This window comes from Gorilla gorilla, chromosome 4 (genome assembly GCF_029281585.2).
Source record: "Gorilla gorilla gorilla isolate KB3781 chromosome 4, NHGRI_mGorGor1-v2.1_pri, whole genome shotgun sequence".
In the NCBI taxonomy this organism is placed as follows: domain Eukaryota; kingdom Metazoa; phylum Chordata; class Mammalia; order Primates; family Hominidae; genus Gorilla; species Gorilla gorilla.
The window spans coordinates 84,442,777-84,462,626 of record NC_073228.2 but is presented as its reverse complement, the minus strand read 5'-3'; the positions used below and the strand labels follow the sequence as shown (position 1 = coordinate 84,462,626).

Here is a 19,850-nt window from a genome sequence, read left to right as displayed (position 1 = left end):
GTAATGTTGATGTGCATTCCTGCTTCTCTTTCATGCTGGGACCTTCCTACAGGCAGGGATCGTCTCTTCCATTAGGCCGTGTACCCCAAGGGCGGGGGCTGTCCTGAGGTCTCCTCCTTCCTTAGGATGCCATCTCCTGGTGCCCAGCACAGTCCTCAGCACACAGTGTGGGCTCTGTGGGGGCTGCCTGGCCCTGCCTGCTTCACCTGTTTGGATTGGCACGGGGCTTCCCCATGTAGGGTGGTGCAGGGAGACTCACTAACCACAGGAGGTCCTGCCCGGGGCTCCTCCTTTACCCCCCTCCTTTTGGGGCAGGCTGGAGGGAGGGTCAGGTAATGCTGCTCACACAAAGCCTGCCTAGAAGTCCAGAGGTGGGGGGTACTCTGGGCCTCAGCTGTCAAGACTGGCAACCCTTTAACCCCTGATGACCCAGAAAATGCCCTCCCTTAAAATGTCTGAGTACCATGCTTCTTTGGCATCAGGGAGGGGACGAGAGTGTGGTGTCCTCTAAGTCTGCTCCCTGCTTGGCCGGGCTGTTTGCAGCTCCTTGGTCACTGAGTCCTTGACTGCAGGGGAAGAGAGGTTGGCCTCAGGCTCCAGGTTAGGCCGCGGTTCTGAGAACGGGTGTGGGGGATCAGGCTTATATTCCATGCTAGAGCTCTGGAGTCGGTGCGTGGGGTTGGGATGGGGCTGCAGAAGTGCCTTTTAAGATTATGTGCATGGACTGATCTGTCATTGGTTCCCCACCATCTTTATCTTTTGGATTCCCCTCGGAGCAGGGAGAGGAAGGAGTTTATTTTGGGTTCCATTGAATCAAATGAAAGGGAAAGTAAAGCTGTTCCTATGTCCTGGGCTCTGGAGCTTCTATTCCTGATCCCTGCAGAAGAAGGAGACGGTGGTGGTGGTGGGTGGGGGTGGCGGGGCACAGAGGAAGCTGGTACCGGGCCCTGCACCCCATTCCCACTCCCAGATCCCTCTGGACACAGCATTTTTCTCCAGTGAGCACAGCCTTCCCTTGCCCCACAGCCAACAGCAACATGCCTCCCAACAAAAGCATCTGCCCCTCAGCCAAAACCCCTGTTGCCTCTCTCTGGGGAAATTGTAGGACTGGGTCAGGGTTGGGGGACCATTCTCTGCAGGGAGATTAGGAGTGTCTGTCAGGGGTGGGTGGAGCGGGGTGGGGCCCTGGCTTACTCACATCCTCGAGAGTCCTTTGCTGGCAGATTTGGGGAGCCCACAGCACAGGTGTCTGTCTCAGTATTGTCTTCCAAGCTCCTAGGCCACAGTAGTGGGGGGCTCCCCTCTCTGGCTTCTTCTTTGGTGACAGTCAAGGTTGGGGGTGGGGTGAGAGAGGGTCCTGCTTCTCTTCTAGGAGCAGTTGATCCCAGGAAGAGCAGTGGAGCCTCCAGCAGGGGCTGTTGGGGCCTGTCTGAGGAGATAGGACGCGTCAGGCAGCCCCAGACACGACCACATTCCTCCCAACATGCCTGCCGGGGTCTGTGGAGCCCAGGGGCTGACGGGAGGGTGGGGTGGGGGCCGGAAGGGTTTGCTTTGGGAGGTGGTCTGGGAGATTGCTGAAGTTTTGATATACACACCACCAAAGCAGGACCAAGTGGACTCCTAGAAATGTCCCCTGACCCTTGGGGCTTCAGGAGTTAGGGACCCTTGTGTCCACTTCAGCCTTGCCCTTGGCACAGCCTGGCACCACTCCAGCCTCTACTCCTCACCAGAACATCTCCTGGGCCAGTTCCACAAGGGGCTCAAATGAGGGCACCTGAGCCAGACTTCTGCCTACACTAGGGATGTTCTGGGGGTCTGAGAGGATATCTGGGGCTGGAAGAAAAAAAGGCCCCCCTAGGCCTGTTCCTGGATGCAGCTCCATCCACTTTGGGGCTAAGCCTGGGCTACAACAATGCCAACCAGGCTTCTTGCCATACTCGGTTTACAAAAGCCTTTCACATACGCTGTCGCATTGGCTTCTCAGAGCTGACTGCAGTAGGCAGAGTAGATGGTATGACTCCCACTTTGCAGATGAGAACACTGAGGCTCAGAGAAGCGCCAAGCCCTGGGTCACAGGGGCGTAAATGGCAGAGCCAGGACCCACCTGACTCCAGGCTGTTTCCTGGCCTCCATGAGGCCACCCACCCTATGGTGTGGTGGATGTCAGATCCTCACCGTAGGGAGGAAATTAGGGTCTGTGCCCAGGGCTGGGGAGAGCTGCCTGGATTTCTCTTTGATGGGGGTGTTGGGGTGGGAATCACCATACACCTGACTGGCTGAGTGTATTTCAGGGATGGGACAGGCTTCTCAGCAGAGCATGGCAGGTCAGGCCTGGGAGGGCCCCCCAGACCTCCTTGTCTCTAACAGCGGGTCATGATGAGGGAGGCCTCTCTGTGCCCAAGGTGACCTTGCCATGCCGGTGCTCTCCAGCTGGGTTGTATCTGTCCCCTGCAGTGGTGGGCTTCCTCTAAGTGGATGTTAAAGGCCCATCCAGTTCATGGAGAGCTAGCAGGTCACCAGGTTTAAGGTGCAGAGGCACTGCTCTCTGTCACCCTGGCTGAGCCCAGTGTGCAGGTTCCTGAGGGCTGGGACTCCCGGGGCCCCATGGGAAAGTGTAGCCTGCAGGCCCATACCTCCCCCTGTGAATCACGCCTGGCGGGACAAGAAAGCCCAAAACACCCCAAACAATGAGTTTCCAGTAAAATATGACAGACATGATGAGGCAGAGGAGAGGAGGGACCTGGCTGGGAGTTGGCGCTAGCCTGTGGGTGATGAAAGCCAAGGGGAATGGAAAGTGCCAGGCCCGCCCCCTACCCATGAGTATAAAGCACTCGCATCCCTTTCCAATTTACCTGAGCACCTTCTCTTCACTCAGCCAACTGCTCGCTCACTCACCTCCCTCCTCGGCACCATGAGCACCTGCAGCCGCCAGTTCACCTCCTCCAGCTCCATGAAGGGCTCCTGCGGCATCAGGGGCGGCATCCGGGGCGGCTCCAGCCGCATCTCCTCCGTCCTGGCCGGAGGGTCCTGCCGTGCCCCCAGCACCTACAGGGGTGGCCTGTCTGTCTCCTCCTCCTGCTTCTCCTCCAGGGGAGCCTACAGGCTGGGGGGGCGGCTATGGCGGTGGCTTCAGCAGCAGCAGCAGCAGCAGCTTCAGTAGTGGCTTTGGGGGAGGATATGGTGGTGGCCTTGGTGCTGGCTTCGGTGGTGGCTTGGGTGGTGGCTTTGCTGGTGGTGATGGGCTTCTGGTGGGCAGTGAGAAGGTGACCATGCAGAACCTCAACGACAGCCTGGTCTCCTACCTGGACAAGGTGCGTGCCCTGGAGGAGGCCAACGCTGACCTGGAGGTGAAGATCCATGACTGGTACCAGTGGCAGCGGCCTGCTGAGATCAAAGACTACAGTCCCTACTTCAAGACCATCGAGGATCTGAGGAACAAGGTGGGTGAATGGGCATCAGAAGGTGCCATTCCAACTAGCTCCTTCTGGGAACAATAGATGCCCCAGGACACTGACACCTTAAGATTTCTCTATAGGACAGAGCCCACCCCAGATCCCTTCTTTCGAGGTCTTGGATGCCCTAAGAGCTGATCAGTGAGAGGATGCTCTCTCTTCCCCAGCCTGCTCATCCCCTTCTGATGTCAAATCCTCAGATCAAGTGAGATCAGTGATTCCTGTCCTTACATTTTACAGAGGAAGCAGTTGAAGCTTTGAGAGGTGCTGTGACCAGCTGCAGGTCACATAGCAAATTAATGGCAGAGCCAAGGCTGGGGCCCTTGTGTCCTACCTTCCAGCACAGGGGAGGAGCGAGGCTCTAATGGGACCAGGCAAGACATCCAAACCGCTCATTAGCTCACTAGTCTGGGCTGTGGCTGCCGCCGCCCATAAGCCTTGGTACAGTCTGGTCCCTCCCCATAGCCAAGCAGGCATGGAGAGCCTGCAGAGACAATCAGTGTGGCCCCTTGACGTGCCCTGCACAAAGGGAGCCTGGCAGGCTTGTGCCCTGACTCCAGCCCCCTCTTCCCTGCTCCCACCGAAAATCCTTTGCTTGACTTAACCCACTGCCCTTTAGCCACACAGGACTCCTGCCCTGGCAGTCACTTTGCTTGTTTCCACCTCAGGACATTTGCACATGCTGTATGCCCCTCCCCTTTTTCCTTCTCCTGGCTCACTTCTCCTCCCCCTTCACTCAAGTGTCTCTTTCTCAGGGAGAAGGTCACTGATGCTCCCAACCATGCCACACCCTTTATTATGTGCTCTCCATTCCCCCACCAACCATGCTCACCTCAGTTGTGAATTGCATGTTTATTTTTGCAGGTCTATTTTATCCCATAACTGTTCATCAAGATAAGGGCTTGCTCATTACTTTATCCCCAGCACTCAACCTCATCAAAATAAGGGCTTGCTCATTACTTTATCCCCAGCACTCAACCCAATGCCTGGCACATAGTAGGTGCTCAATAAAGGATGAATCTGAATTTACAGTGAGGAAACAGGTTCAGAGAGGGGAAGCAACTTTCCCCAAATAAATGGAAGAATCCGGCTTTACACTATGACCTGCCTGGCTCCGAAGCCGGTGCTCTCAGCCTCCCTGCTAGGTGTGTCCCAGCAGACACAAGCCTGGGGTGCCTAGACTCAGGTGGAGGCACCTATGCGGGCCCACTCCATCCCCTCACTGTGGTCTGATAGAGTCTGGCTGGGCAGAGTGGTGGCAAGTGCCTGTTGTATGAGAAAGAATCAGTGTTGACAGACAGGTGCAGGTACCCACAGCCCTGCACCAGTGGGCAGTGCACACCTGCCTAGATGGCTTATGGAGGCTCCAGGGGAGGAGCCGTGACTCAGCGGGTGCTCCCTCTCCCAGCAGCCAGCCACACGCTGACTCAGATCCCTCACTTGCCCCACCTGGGGATCAATGACAGACAGCAATGGGGAGTAAGTTGAGGGTGTGGGAAGCAAGAGGGCTCCCACGACCAGAGCAAAGCTGTCCTTGTGCTGCCTCCAGGTCCCCATGTCCCCAGTGGACGATACCTTTGCCTCTGGGGATACCTTGCAAGTAGGGTCTTTGGTTCCCTCTCTGTCCCTCTGTCTGCCTATCTGGGTCCTTGCAGCCCTTCTCTCCTACTCCATCCACTCCCCAAATGGAGGGCCTGCATTTGGGGAATATAAGTACTGAAGGCAAACTGCCTGGGTTTGAATTTTGTTCTGTCCCTTGCACCCTGCCTGGGTTCAAATCCTAGCTCTGCTTATTAAGTTCTTTTAAGGTGATGATCTTTGAGCAAATGTCTTAGCTTCTGTTTTCCCAAGTAAATGGACACAATAGTTGCTACCTTGTGAAAGATTCATGTAATTGACCAGTGTTTACCAAGTAGCATCAGTGTTCAGTTTCAGTCATTGGTGATTCTGCAGTTGGACTGTGACGGGGTGTTGGGGTGGGGGTGGTGTGTGTGTAGCACTTAATTGCACGCAGAAAGGAAAAGATACTTTTGATAACCGAGAGGCAGCTTTTCTCTGCTTTTGTGTCAAAAGGGAGGAAGGGAGTTTGGAGAGGGAAACGAATTCTGTTCAATACTAAACTCTTTTCCTCAAAATCAGAGGTACATAGAATGTGTAATAACTTACAGAATTTCTAGACTTCAACAATCTGAATTTTTTAAAATCCATTTTTATTTTTTCAGGTTGAGACTGAGCTAAAGTTAATCTGTGGCGACATTCTGAATGTACTGGACAAACACCTTATTCCAGCAGCTAACACTGGCAAGTCCAAGGTTTTCTATTATGAAATGTAGGTTCTATACTAAAAATTAACAAGTGTACTTCAATAATTTTAAACATGCTGAGGAATAATTGGCTTTGTTTCTTTTTTCTTAGCTATTTCCTATTATTTTTCTTATTAAATATAATGAAAAATCCCATAGAAATTAACTGAGGAGCCTCTAAATATCAACAAAATTATCACTTGATAGACTAGAATTAAACAAGCAAGTGGTTCCAAGAAATGGCACAAGTGTATTAATCATAAAATAAAATTTCTACATGAAACTTTCAGCCAGCACTGTGAAATGTGTGGCCGTTTAGGGGAGGGGAATGAGATAGGTCCCATGAAAGCAAAAGAATATAAATAGGTAAAGCAAAAGCTAATGCATTTTTTATAATAGCCTGACCATCTTTTTATCCCAACATTGACTATCCTTCTAACATTAAACAATTATTTTTAAATAAAAGTTGGAAACCTACAAAGAAGAAAGTCATGATTCTAAAAAGGCCAACTTTTAATCTTACATTTTCCTTTCTAGTATAGAATCTACATTTCCTAATAGAAAACCTTGGACTTGCCAGTGTCAGCTACTGGAATGAGGTGTTTGTCCAGTGCATCCAGCACGTCGCCACAGATTAACTGTAGCTCAGTCTCAACCTGAAAAAATAAAAATACATTTTAAAAAATCAGATTGTTTCAGTCTAGAAATTCTGTAAGTTATTACACATTCTATCTACCTCTGATTTTGAAGAAGAGAGCTTAGTATTAAAGAGAATTGGTTTCCCTCTCCAAACTCCCTTCCTCCCTTTTGACACAAAAGCAGAGAAAAGCTGCCTCTCGGTTATAAAAAGTATCTTTTCCTTTCTGCGTGCAATTAAGTGCTACACACACACACCACCCCCACCCCAACACCCCATCATAGTCCAACTGCAGAATCACCAATGACTGAAACTGAACACTGATGCTGCTTGGTAAACACTGGTCAATTACATGAATCTTTCACAAGGTAGCAACTATTGTGTCCATTTACTTGGGAAAGCAGAAGCTAAGACATTTGCTCAAGGGTCATCACCATAAAAGAACTTAATAAGCAGAGCTAGGATTTGAACCCAGGCAGGGTGCAAGGGACAGAACAAAATTCAAACCCAGGCAGTTTGCCTTCAGTATTTACATTCCTAACAACGTTCAACAGGCAGTTCCTTTAGTGGAAGAGATCCAAAACTAGTTAAGATACCAAAAATCTATGGACCAAAGTAACTATTGCCACTCATCTCTATTCATTTATAATGCTGAAAAGGTACAGCACCTCTAAACGCACATACCCAGCTTGCTTCCTTATTTTTCTTTTCTTTCTTTCTTTCTTTTTTTTTTTTTTTTTTTGAGACTGAGTCTCACTTTGTCCCTCAGTCTGGAGTGCAGTGGTGCGATCTCCGCTCACTGCAACCTCCGCCTCCCGGATTCAAGCTATTCTGGTGCCTCAGCCTGCGGAGTAGCTGGGATTACAGGCATGCACCGCCATGCCTGGCTCATTTTGTATTTTCAGTAGAGACAGAGTTTCTCCACATCGGTCAAGCTGGTCTTAAACTCCCGACCTCTGGTGATCTGCTCGCCTCGGGCTCCCAAAGTGCTAAGACTATAGGCGTGAGCCACCGCGCCCAGCCGAACATGTTTCTTATGTTTTGCAATATAGACAGGCTGAGGATTTTTCAGATATTCAAGCTGTGATTTCCTTTTTTTTTTTTTTTTTGACAGACTCTTGCTCCATCACCCAGGCTGGTGTGTAGTGGAGCGATCTTAGCTCACTGCAGCCTCCACCTCCCAGGTTCAACTGATTCTCATGCCTCAGCCTCCCGAGAAGATGGGACTACAGGTGCATGCCATCACACCTGGCTATTTTTTGTATGTTTTCAAAAATAGTAGAGGCGGGGTTTCACTAAGCTGGTCTCCAACTCCTGACCTCAAGTGATCTGCCCTCCTCGGCCTTCCAAAGTGCTGGCATTAGAGGAGTGAACCACTGCATGTGGCCTGTGATTCCTTTTTAAGTATTATTTTATCTCTTTTCTCTTGCACTTTACTATAAGTGGTAAAGAGAAACCACACCATTCGTTCATCACTTTGCTTAGAAATCTCCTCAGCAAAATATACAGTTTCATCACTTGCAAGTTCTACCTTTCACAAAATATTAGGACATGATACATCCAAGTTCTTTGCCACTTTAAAACAAGGATCACTTTTCCTCCTGTTTCTAATAAGCTGCATCTCATTTCCATATGAGATCTCACCAGAATGGCCTTCAGCTTTCAGAATTTTACCAGCATTCTATTCATGATGATATAGGCATTTTCAAAGCCAATGGAGAAATGCTTTTAAAAAATAGTTCACCTCTTTTCTTTCTGTAGCAGCACAGTAACTTAATTGGAAGGGGATACAATCCAGTCTGTCCGTAACAGTTGGTCACTATAGTTCCAAGCTTGAGTATAACTACAAAACATCTTTTTTAATCTCAAAGACATTTAATAAAAAGAAATAATGTTAATGTAGTTAGAGCAGATTACTAGATGAAATGCATGACAGATAAGGAATTGATGTAAGCACTATGTTTCACTCAGGTCATTTTAAAACCACCATAATAACTATCAAATCATTGCACTGGGCCGGGCACAGTGGCTCATGCCTGTAATGCTGGCACTTTGGGAGGCTGAGGCGGGTGGATCATCTGAGGTCAGGAGTTCGAGACGAGCCTGGATAGCCTGGTGAAAATCCGTCTCTACTAAACAAAAAATTAGCCAGGTATGGTGGCACAAGTCTATAATCTCAGCTACTCAGGAGGCTCAGGCAGGAGAATTGTTTGAACCCAGGAAGTGGAGGTTGCAATGAGCCAAGATCGTGACACTACACTCCAGCCTGGGCAGCAAGAACGAAACTCTGTCTCAAAAAAAAAAAAAAAAAATCATTGCATTGAATTGTATGCTCCAAAATTTTCTTCATTCTCAACAATAAATGGAGATAGGTGATTATAAGAACACAATTCAATATTGCTTGAAAACATTCCAGTAATTTCACTGGAAAAATGTTTATAACATAGAATATGAGCTTAATGATAAGAAACTTGTTTGCTCTGTTCAATACTGAATACTCAATTCCAATCACTGGGCCTGGTATGTGAAAAGAGCTTCTTGGTTTAAAAAATTTACTTAAATTGTCAATGAGTGAGGGAAAAATAAGACACATTTTATGTTATACTACCTACAATAGCAATAGAAATTGTGGAACAGATTTTACTTTTTAAATGCCAATTTTACTTGTAATCTATACATAAAAGGAAAATGGGATTAGGTTTTTATTAACTAGAAGAAGCTGTTATGAGAACGTCGACAGAAGTCTTCTGAGTATTTTCAAGTGCAAAGTTACTCACATTTAAGAAACAACTTAAATATATGATAAATAAAAAATTTGTTGTGCAATAAAATTACAGTGCAAGATGAACCATAATCTGTACAAAGAATTAAAACCTAAATATGTCAACGGATCATAAGTATCAAGTGACAACAAATGAATAGATTAATTTTTATAGGGCTCATGACCTCTGCTTATTACCTTTAAATGACTGCAAAAGAAAAAATAACTCTTTTGGCAGGTTAATATTTGGATTTTATCGATCATAATCACTTATGCCATGGGTCTCAAAAAATGTTCCGGGCTGCATATATGTTCTGCATGTGAATCTTGGAAGAATACTCATTTACTGTCAACAGTAGTTGTTTTAAAAAGTAAAATGACATTTTATGCAGAATTGTCTTCTTTTCCCTTAGCATGCTGTGTTAGTTTCCTAAGGCTAGGCACAGAACAAATGACTACAAACCGTGGGGCTTAAGACGACAGAAATTTATTTTTTCACCATTCACGAGGCCAGAAATTCAAAAAGGAGGTGTGAGTATGATTGATTTCTTTGAGAGGCTTTCATCTCCTTCTTAGCTTCTGGTGGTTTCCAGCTGTCCTTGGCATTCCGTGACTGTAGGCAGCGTAACTCCAGACTCTGCCTCTCTTGTCCCATGGCCGTCTTCCCTGTAGGTCTCTGTATGTTCCCACGACCTTCCAGAAAGGACACAGCCATTGGCTTTACAGCCCACCCTAATGCATTGTGACCTTGTCTTAACCAAGTGTTATCTGCAGAGACCCTGTTTCCAAATAGTTTAACATTCCTGGGTTCCAGCTGGACATGACTTTCTGCGGGACACTATTCAACATGGGAAACATGCGTGTATTTTTTAGAACATAATGAGTTCTGCCTCTGTTATAAAGCCCCTTTTCTTTTCATTAGTGTTGATTATTATAAAATGGCATGGAGAGTTGACAGAGCTCTAAGTAGTTTTGTACAGCCACAGCGTGGGAAACAAATGGGGGAGTGGGAAGAAATAAGATTTGATAAATAGTTCAGGGCAAGATGATAGAAGGGCACGTACATCATGCTAAAAAAAAGTGATTGCTGTTTTGTGGCAAGAAAGAATAATAAAAATTTAGAAATATTTATTAGGTGTCTATTCTGTGTTAATAATGTACAAATACATTCTGGGGATAATGAGCTGAAAAAGGTATATGGCTTCATGTGTATCGCAGTGCAACAAGAAACCAATTCCTGAGACAGAAACAACTGGTAAAGGAGCACATTTGGTCATGCCTGTAATCCCAGCACTTTGGGAGGCCAAGGCGGGCGGATCACGAGGTCAGGAGATAGAGACCAGCCTGGCTAACATGGCGAAACCACGTCTCTACTAAAAAAATACAAAAAATTAGCCGGGCGTGGTGGCGGGCGCCTGTAGGCCCAGCTACTAGGGGGGCTGAGGCAGGAGAATGGCGTGAACCCGGGAGGCGGAGCTTGCAGTGAGCTGAGATCTTGCCACTGAACTCCAGCCTGGGCAACAGAGAGAGATTCCGTCTCAAACAACAACAACAACAACAACAACAAAAACCAGGAGCATATTTGGGTTTCTCAAGCTTGAAGTTGAAAAAAATTAGGTAGAAAACAGGTCTAGCCAAGCTGAAATGTTCCTAGTGTAAACAAAGTAATAGGAGGAAAATCTCCTGATATCTCAATGGGAAAGCATGAAGAGATGACAGGAAATAGGATTCAGAGCTTTGCAACATTGTAAAGTGTTACCAGCGTTAAGAATGTTCTTAGAAGAAAGAAAAACATTGGAAAATAAAAAGAGAAAGGTGGTTGGAGTTATAAAAAAAGGAGATGCAGGAAGAAAAGAATATACCAACTGGAAGAGCAAAAGTTGAAAACACACAAACTTATGAGAACATTTTAACTTTAACTGAGGAATGTTCAGTGAAACAATAGAGCTCTCCCCATCTCTTCTCCCTTTCTCGGTGGTCTTTTTCCCCCACTATCTTCTTCCCCTCGCCCTCTCCCCGCTGTAGTTTTTTCTTCTTTTTTGAGATGGAGTCTCACTCTGTCATCCAGGCTGGAGTGCAATGGTGAGTTCTCAGCTCACTGCAACCTCCGCCTCCGGGGTTCAAGCGATTCTCCTGCCTCAGGCGCTGGAGTAGCTGGGATTACAGGGGCTCGCCATCACGCCCAACTAATTTTTGTATTTTTAGTAGAGACTGGGTTTCAGCATGTTGGTCAGGCAGGTCTCGAACTCCTGACCTTGTGATCCGCCCGCATCAGCCTCCCAAAGTGCTGGGATTACAGGCGTGAGCCACCGCGCCCGGCCTTGCCCTCATCGTCTTCTTTTCCACCCTCCTTTCTCCCTCTCCTCACCGTTTTCCTCCACTGTCTTCTCTACCACACTGTCTTCTCCCTGCATTTTCTCCCCACTGTCTTCTTCCCCGCCTTCTTTCTCCCCATCCCACTTTCCAAGGTCTTTCCCACCCTCTCCGTCCCCCCCTCCCCCTCTCCCCGCAGTCTTCTGGGCCCCACTGTCTTTCGCCCGCAGCCAACACTGTTCAGTTCTGAGGTAGCGGCGGGGGCGGGGGCGGGGGCAACCGTGCTGGCACTGGCAGCGACTCTCCTGGGTCTCCTGTTGGCTGTTGGGGCGGAGCTCAGGGGCCCAGCTCATGGGGCTGCCTGGGCGCACAGACACACCAGGCGCAGGGACACAGGCGCGCGCACGCGTGGAGCGCTTCTAGGTGAAAGGCAGTTGGAGAGCGCGAGAAGGGGGTGGGCAAGAAGACGATCGGGGGCGAAGACGGTGGGGAGTGGAAGAGGGGAGAAGAGGGTGCGGGGAGAGAAAAACGCGGCAGGAAGTCGCTGCTGCGAGAAGGTGGGGAGATGGAAACGGGAAGAGAACGGTGGGGAGGGGAAGAAGATGGCGGAGAATAAGAGGCTGGGGAAAAAAGACGATGGGGAGAGGGAGAGAAGAAAGTGGGAAGAAGATTGCGACTGACATGCTGCTGCGAGACGGTGGGAGGACATGGGAAGAAAACGGTGTGAGGGGAAGAAAACGGTGGTGGGGAAGGCGCGGGGAGAAGACAGGAGAAGAGGGCGTGGGGAGAGGACGGTGGGGAAGAGCAAGAGAGAAGATGGTGAGGGGAGAGAAAAGCGCGACAGGAAGACGCTGCTGCGAGAAGAAGGTGGGGATATGGAGGCGGAAAGAAAAGGGAGAATAAGAGGCTGGGAAAGACGATTGGGAGAGGAGAAGAGGGTGGGAAGAAGGCGATGGGGAGAGGAGAAGAGGGTGGGAAGAAGACTAAGGCAGACATGGGAAGAAAAGGGTGCGGGGTGAGGAAGAAAACGGTTGGCGGTAATAGGCCGGGAGAAGACGGTGAGGAGGGGGAGGGGAGAAGAGGGAGCGGCGGGAAGACGCTGCTGGGGGAATAGGCGGGAAGGTGGAGACTGGAAGCCAGCGGGTGGAGAGAAGGAGATGGAAGGAAAAGCTGCCGCCACAGGAACCCGTGCTGCGAGGAATGGGAGAGACTGAGGGGAAGAAAACGGTGGGGAAGGGGAAAATGCGGGGGACAAGAAGGTGCGGGAAGAAGACAGTAGGGAGACGGCAGAAGAGGATGCGGGAAGACCGCAGTGGGGAAGAAGGAGGGGAGAAGACGAGGGAGAGGGGAGAGAAAGGTGGGAAGACGTTGGGAAAGGAGAGGGGTGGAAAAGGAGAAGGGTCGGGAAGGAGAGGGGAGGGAAAGGGCAGAAGGTGGGGAAGAAGACTGTGGAAAAGGGGTGAAGGGAAGAAAAGGATGGGGAGGGAGTAGGGAAGAGGACGGGTTCGGGGGAAGAAGAAGGGAGGGGGAAAGCGGCGAAGACGACCTTGGGGAAAGAGATGGAGAGGGGAAAAAGATTGGTGGGAGAGAAGAGGATGAGGCAGGGAACGAGGTGGGGAGGGGAAGAAAAAGGCAGAAAGACGGGCTGAGAAGAGTGCTGGGAGAAGGGGGAGCGGAGGGAGGAAGAAGGGAAGCGGGGAAAGACGATGGGAGAAGGTGGTGGGGGAGAAGAAGGCAGTGTGGGAGAAGAGTTGAGGAAAAAAGAAACAATAGTGATGTTTAAACGTCGTCGTCTTCGAGCAAAAGAAGCAAGCGCTGCTTTAGAGTCCCGGCCTAACTTTGTTCAATAAATTCCCACTTCCAAATATCTTGTGATTGCAGTGTGGGTCATTTTTAGTACTTAGATCCAGAGCAGTCTCTGATTGTTAGTGACAGTGCTGTCAAATTGCATGCTGTTCACCAGCTATAAACGAAAACATCACATTTCCTTGAAGTGCACTTTAACGTGTAATTCAAAGACTTTTCCAAGAGGCTTATTGGGGAAAAATAGAGATGTGTACCTTTGGCATTGAACATGGAGTCTTTGATTTTAGATTGTAGTTTCCCCAAATCTTTAAGATTGTGGCAGAAACATGATTGTGACTACGGCATTGATTTTGTAGGGCAGTGCATGTTATTTTAACAAAGGGTAAACTGATATGCCTATAAGAAAATGTAATTCAATTTAATTCACTCATACAAATTTAGGTTTCCTTAATATAAAAAAACCCAAAAACAGTTAAATTGCCTTAGTCTTTTAACATAACTTCATGCTTAGAGTCAAGAGAATTTGTAAATGCAATCCTGTAATGCTAGTGTTGCGTTATGCCTATATAAAATACATGTTAAACCTAAATGTTGCTTTTTTATTTGGCATTATGGAACTTCATAGAAGTTTATGTGTATTAATACAGGTGAATGTGACATAAATTATTAATTGGTGAATGATAACTTATTGCTTGTAAAATAAGCAGTTAAATGTAAGGATGTAAATACATTTTATATTACCCTATAGTTTATTTTAAATATTTTCTTCTTTTGTATTCTAGTTTAAAATCCTGGAATACTTACTGATATCTTATTTCCCCGTGAAAAGGCTTCTGCTAACTATACTGTATTTCCAAGCAAATGTCTGTACCAGAACATCAAGTGTAGAAATTAAGCAAAATCTGTCTTTCAGGACAGGTGCAGTGGGTCGCACCTGTAATCCTAGCACTTTGGGAGGCCAAGGCAGGTGCTGGTGGCTTGAACTCAGGAGTCCCATACCAGCCTGGGCAACATGGTGAAACCCTGCCTGTACAAAAATAAACAAATTAGCCGGGCATGGTGGTGCACATCTTGTATTTTATTCAATCAAATTGAAGGCTTCATTTACCCTTGGAAAAGAAAATGATTTAATGTACTCATACAGAAAATAATTAACCTCATGCCCAGAACGGGTTCACTTACAGCACCCGTTCATTCATTCTGTCAAACAGTGGGTTAAATGTGTCTGAGCACCGCCTGTGAGTTAGGAACACAAGTCAGTATCCGCACTGAATATTACCCAAGCTTTTTCCATCTGTTATATAGAGTAGCATAGATAACTTCATGGACATCATCTCTTTAATTTGTTGTGGAATACTTAACATGACCTCCTCGTATATAATTATCAGTGCTGTTCTTAAATAGATGTTATCATCTGGATATTTACTAGACTTACAATGACTTACTGAAGAAATGTCATCCATATCTAATGTGTACTATACTAACTAAGTCTCACATGGTGGTTTTGGTTTTAAATAAGCTCTTGGAAATCAGGCGGTTTGCGTTTTGTTTTCATCTTATTGTACTATGAAGTAAAGTCAATAAAGATTCTGGAAACACAGCTGTGAAAAGGTCCATTGTTAGCTCCCTCCATGCAAGCTTTGGGTATTTGACACACCATCAGGCATAGGCAACCTTTGCAACATTAAAACAGGAAGTTGCAATTTGGGTCATCCTCAGTCACTGACAGTCTATGTGCAAATTTAACAGCATGGCCACCCTATATACACATAGGACAGTGTTTGGATTGGCTTTTTAAAACATATCCTTTTGCCAAAAAAAAAGATATGCATGGTAGTAACTGCAAGTTACCATGCTTTCTTAAGAAAGAATATCTGGAGAATATATATGAAAACAAACTACATTTGCCTTTTTAAAAACATTCTATGGTTATTGTGGAAGCAAAGTCACAGAAAAAAATGGTTAGAGAAAATCTGAATCAGCATGAAATAAAATGTTTTGAGGGTTATTGAACACTTCATTTTCATGAAAATAGGACAAGTTCATTTAGCACAGGTATTTCTGTAATTGTGATACATTAGCAAAATTAGCTGTGTTCTGCGGTGCTCGAACTTGCTCTGTGTATGAAATGGCGTACCGTTAATACAAGGAAATTTGTTGTGAAACGCGTACTGTAGAATTAAGTTCAAAATCTCTCTGTGCTTAAATCACTTAATTTTGTTAAATAAAACTTGGTTTCCAACATTGGTTTTTTTTCTCCAGAAAAGCACAATCTGCTAAATTCTTAGCCAAGTGGAAGAGAGAAAATATTCAAGAAAAATAAAGCAATTGTGCATGTCACACTATAGTTTAAAGTGTTCTGATACTGAAGCTATGTCCAGTATTTTAAGCTGCTTTTATGCACCGTGATTACTTCTACATTAATCTCAGAAGATTCTAGATGGAAATTCAAACGGGCCCGGCCAATTAAATGTGACTCTCTGAGAGAATCCTAGTGATACTTACTGACTTTTCCGTTTTCTGATCATTGGTCAGATGGTTACAGATACATGAAAGATACGTGATTTTTAAAAACAAGATGTTATTTAAAATACCAGTGTTCAGTGTTTGCATTTGCAAGAACATAAATATTAGATGATACTGAGAACATTCCTTAATAATCAGCAAAGGTAAAATGTTGTTCTGATTTTGAAAATAATGAAGAGGGCTACCATGAAATTATTATTATTATTATTATTTTTCTGAGACATAGTCTTGCTCTGTTGCCCAGGCTGGAGTGCAGTGGCGCGATCTCAGCTCACTGCAAGCTCCGCCTCCTAGGTTCACGCCATTCTCCTGCCTCAGCCTCCAAAGTAGCTAGGACTACAGGCGTCCGCCACCACACCCGGCTAATTTTTTGTATTTTTAGTAGAGACGGGGTTTCACCGTGGTCTCGATCTCCTGACTTCATGATCCGCCCAACTCAGCCTCCCAAAGTGCTGGGATTACAGGCATGAGCCACTGCGTCTGGCTGAAATTATTAATATTTTACTTACATTTGTTACCAAATCACTGAATTCTAAAGTAGAATCGCTGAAGTCACTGGAGTTTGATACTTCAGGATTGATGGTTTTGGTTGAATTCTTTAAAAAAGTCAAACTGTAACTATATGGTATAAACAAATATGTTCATTTGTTTAATAGAAATTAAATATATATACATACAACATTCTTAGGTCAAACAGTCAATTGAATGGTTAACAAAACTACTTCCCAGTCAATTGCTTTGTCATTGTTAAGATAAATCTTCAAAGAATTTGGATTTTTTAAAAATAAGATTTGACTTGTAACTAACATAAGTATGAATTTGATAGTTATATTTTGATTTGTCAGAAATCTGAATGATTATAGAAAATTGTTGCAGTATGTCAAATTAGTTCCATGGCACCCGTGGTTATGTAACTGTTGGTACTTGTGGGGAGGGGTCCTTTTTTTCTTAATTCTCAAGCCCATAAGCAATCATTGACAATACTCAATTCTGATTCCTTTTCTTGGGGCCACATAAAGTTTAATCCCTGTCTCTATTTCTAGAAATATCTAGAAAACCTTCCTATCATGAGAGAGTCTTTTGCCAGACAATATAATAGTTTTTCAGGGGTGCAACTGCTTGGATAGATATTTTCAGTTTGGAGTTGTCAAATCATGTTCTATCATCTCAACTATTCCATATGCCAGCAGTGTTTTGGGATTGTGACATAACATTTCATTTTTCATTTTATTCACTTGGAAAAAATCAAATAATAACTATGCTGTTGACTTAGGAATCAGAGGTATTTGCTGTTTGATACAGAGTAGGAACATTGCGATTACCTCAAGAAAATGATGACATTCTTCTAGACTGAAAAATGCACGTGTCCTTGACCAAATAACAACTCTCTTTCTTGTACAGATGGCCCGGACACTCAGAAACTGCCTATTCAGAACATGGCACATCATAGAGATGAGTTTTTAATAATTTTATTTGCCCTTGTTTTCTGATGGTTCTATTTCACTGTGAAAGCTCAGTACCAACAATTAATAACAGGTAATTTGGAGGCTGGTGTTTACAACTGATTGATCACACCGGTTACAGATTTCTTTGTTCCTTCTCCAATTCATTCTACGCTGTGACAAAAAATAAGACATTTATAAATATAAACATTTTATTTGCAGTGTAGCATACATTCAAATTAGGTGCTTGTGTAGACATTTTGACAAATAGTGCCATTTCTCTTTTAACACATAGGTCCTTAGTAAGCACTGCTTTCTAACACCAGTTTAAAATAGTTCTTAATTCTTTTCATCTAACGTTACAATATAAAAGTTTCAAGAATGGCGCAAAGAAAAAATTGTCAAAACAATATTATCAGACATAATCAAGAACATTTTTATAAGATAATTTTGTGAGGTCAACAACAAAACAACACAAGTGAGAGAAAATTTCAAATACCATTTTTTATGATGAATAAATGTCAGACTTATACTTCTGATAAAGACAGATTAGGTATCCTAGAATAACTTAAATTAGGTTTTGTATGTAAAATAACATTTTAAAACAAATCAGGGCCTGGCACAGTGGCTCACGCCTATAATCCCAGGACTTTGGGAGGCCGAGGCGGGTGGATCACCTGAGGTCAGGAGGTTGAGACCAGCCTGGCTAACGTGGCAAAACCCTGTGTCTACTAAAAATACAAATATTAGTAGTGGCGTGCGCCTGTAGTCACGGCTACTCGGGAAGCTGAGGCAGGAGAATCCCTTGATTCTCAGAGGCGGACGTTGCAGTCAGCCGAGATTGTGCCACTGCACTCCAGCCTGGGTGACAGAGCAAGACTCCATCACAAAAATTAAAAATAAAATAAATAAATGAATAAAATAAATAAGAGGTAATTTATTATTTTTTTTTTATCACTAACTGAGTTAATGCACAGCTAAGAATTGTCAGGCTAAGATTTGGAGAGAAACAGCATTTAGAGAAATAAGAGCTGCTTTGCCCTGGAGCCATTTATTACTTCAGATGGGATATCTACCAGGTTGTGTTAAACCTCTGCTAGTCTTGCAGAGGCCCCCAGTTTGGTCATGGCTATCAAAAGCTGCTGGTACATTAAAGCAGTGAGAAGGAACCAGAATTCACCCAGTCACCACAGCAGGCTGGCTGCTCTCCAACTGAGTGCCCAAAAAGGTTCCAACTCCAAATTTTTATGAAAGTAATTCAGAATTTGACTGTCCTTATACTTCTGGCACGAGCAAATAGCAATCATTTGAGAAAGAAAACATTAGTTGGGCCTCTAAAGACAGACAAAACCAGTTGTTCACCCACTATATTTTGTACATTTGCTCAAAGATACGAGGGTCAATGAAGAAAAAAGACACTGTGAGAAGGAATAAACAGATGCCAAGGAAAAAGAAAAAAATGTGTCAAAGCAACTAGAATTAGTATATTCAAAGGCATGAGGTCAAGCTTGGAAACTTCAACAAGAAAGTGGAAACTATGAAATTGACAGATTAGGGTAAATAAAAACACACAAAAATTCTAAGACTAAAAAGTGTGAGGAAGAAAAAGGTGACTCAATAAATGAGTTTAACAGCAAATGAGGCTGGGTGCCGTGGCTCATGCCTGTAATCCCAGCACTTTGGGAGGCCGAGGAGGGTGGATCACAAGGTCAGGAGATCGAGACCATCCTGGCTACACAGTGAAACCCTGTCTCTACGAAAAATACAAAAAATTAGCCAGGCATGGTGGTGGACAACTTTAGTCCCAGCTACTCGGGAGGCTGAGGCAGGAGAATGGCGTGAACCTGGGAGGTGGAGCTTGCAGTGAGCCGAGATCTCGCCACTGCACTAAAAAAAATAAATAAATACCTTTTGTGAATCCAAGCGTCTCTTACAGGTCTACTGCTTCCACCCCTTCCCATCTGTCATCTCAGGTCTCGATTAATAGCCTGTCCTTCTAGATGCTTTTTACTCCTTCTATTGTTCCTTTTGTCTTTCCATGAAGCCATCTAGCTGATTTTTCAAAAATATCATTTAAAATGTCACCCTTTGGCTCAAATTCTTTGAATGAGGGCAAAACTCATCTTTTCTTTTTTTAAAAAAATTTAACTTTTAAGGTCAGGGTACATATGCAGGCTTGTTCCATAGGTACACTTGTGTCATGGGGGTTTGTTGTATAGATTCTTTCATCATCCAGATATTAAGCCTAGTACCCACTATTTTTTTTTTCTGCTCTTCTCCCTCCTCCCACCCTCCACCCTTCGAAAGGCCCCAGTGTTTGTCATTCCCCTCTATGTGTCCATGTGTTCTCATCATTTAGCTCCCACTTATAAGCTTGCTAAGGATAATGGCCTCCAGCTCCATCCATGTCCCTGCAGAGGACACGATCTCATTCTTTTTTATGGCTGCATAGTACCCCATGGTGTATATATACCACATTTTCTTTATCCAGCCTATCATTGATGGGTATTTGGGTTGATTCCATGTCTTTGCTATTGTGACTAGTGCTGGAATGAACATACACATGCATATGTCTTTATAATAAAATGATTTATATTCCTTTGGGTATAC

At 45.1% G+C, this 19,850-nt stretch overlaps 2 pseudogenes; one reads left to right on the top strand and one right to left on the bottom strand.

Moving 5' to 3' along the window:
• The first annotated feature begins 2,808 nt into the window (after positions 1-2,808).
• On the top strand, positions 2,809-9,889 carry LOC134758475 (keratin, type I cytoskeletal 14-like; annotated as a pseudogene).
• LOC115932993 (uncharacterized) lies at positions 9,619-13,165 on the bottom strand (annotated as a pseudogene).
• Between the last annotated feature and the right edge of the window lie 6,685 nt (positions 13,166-19,850).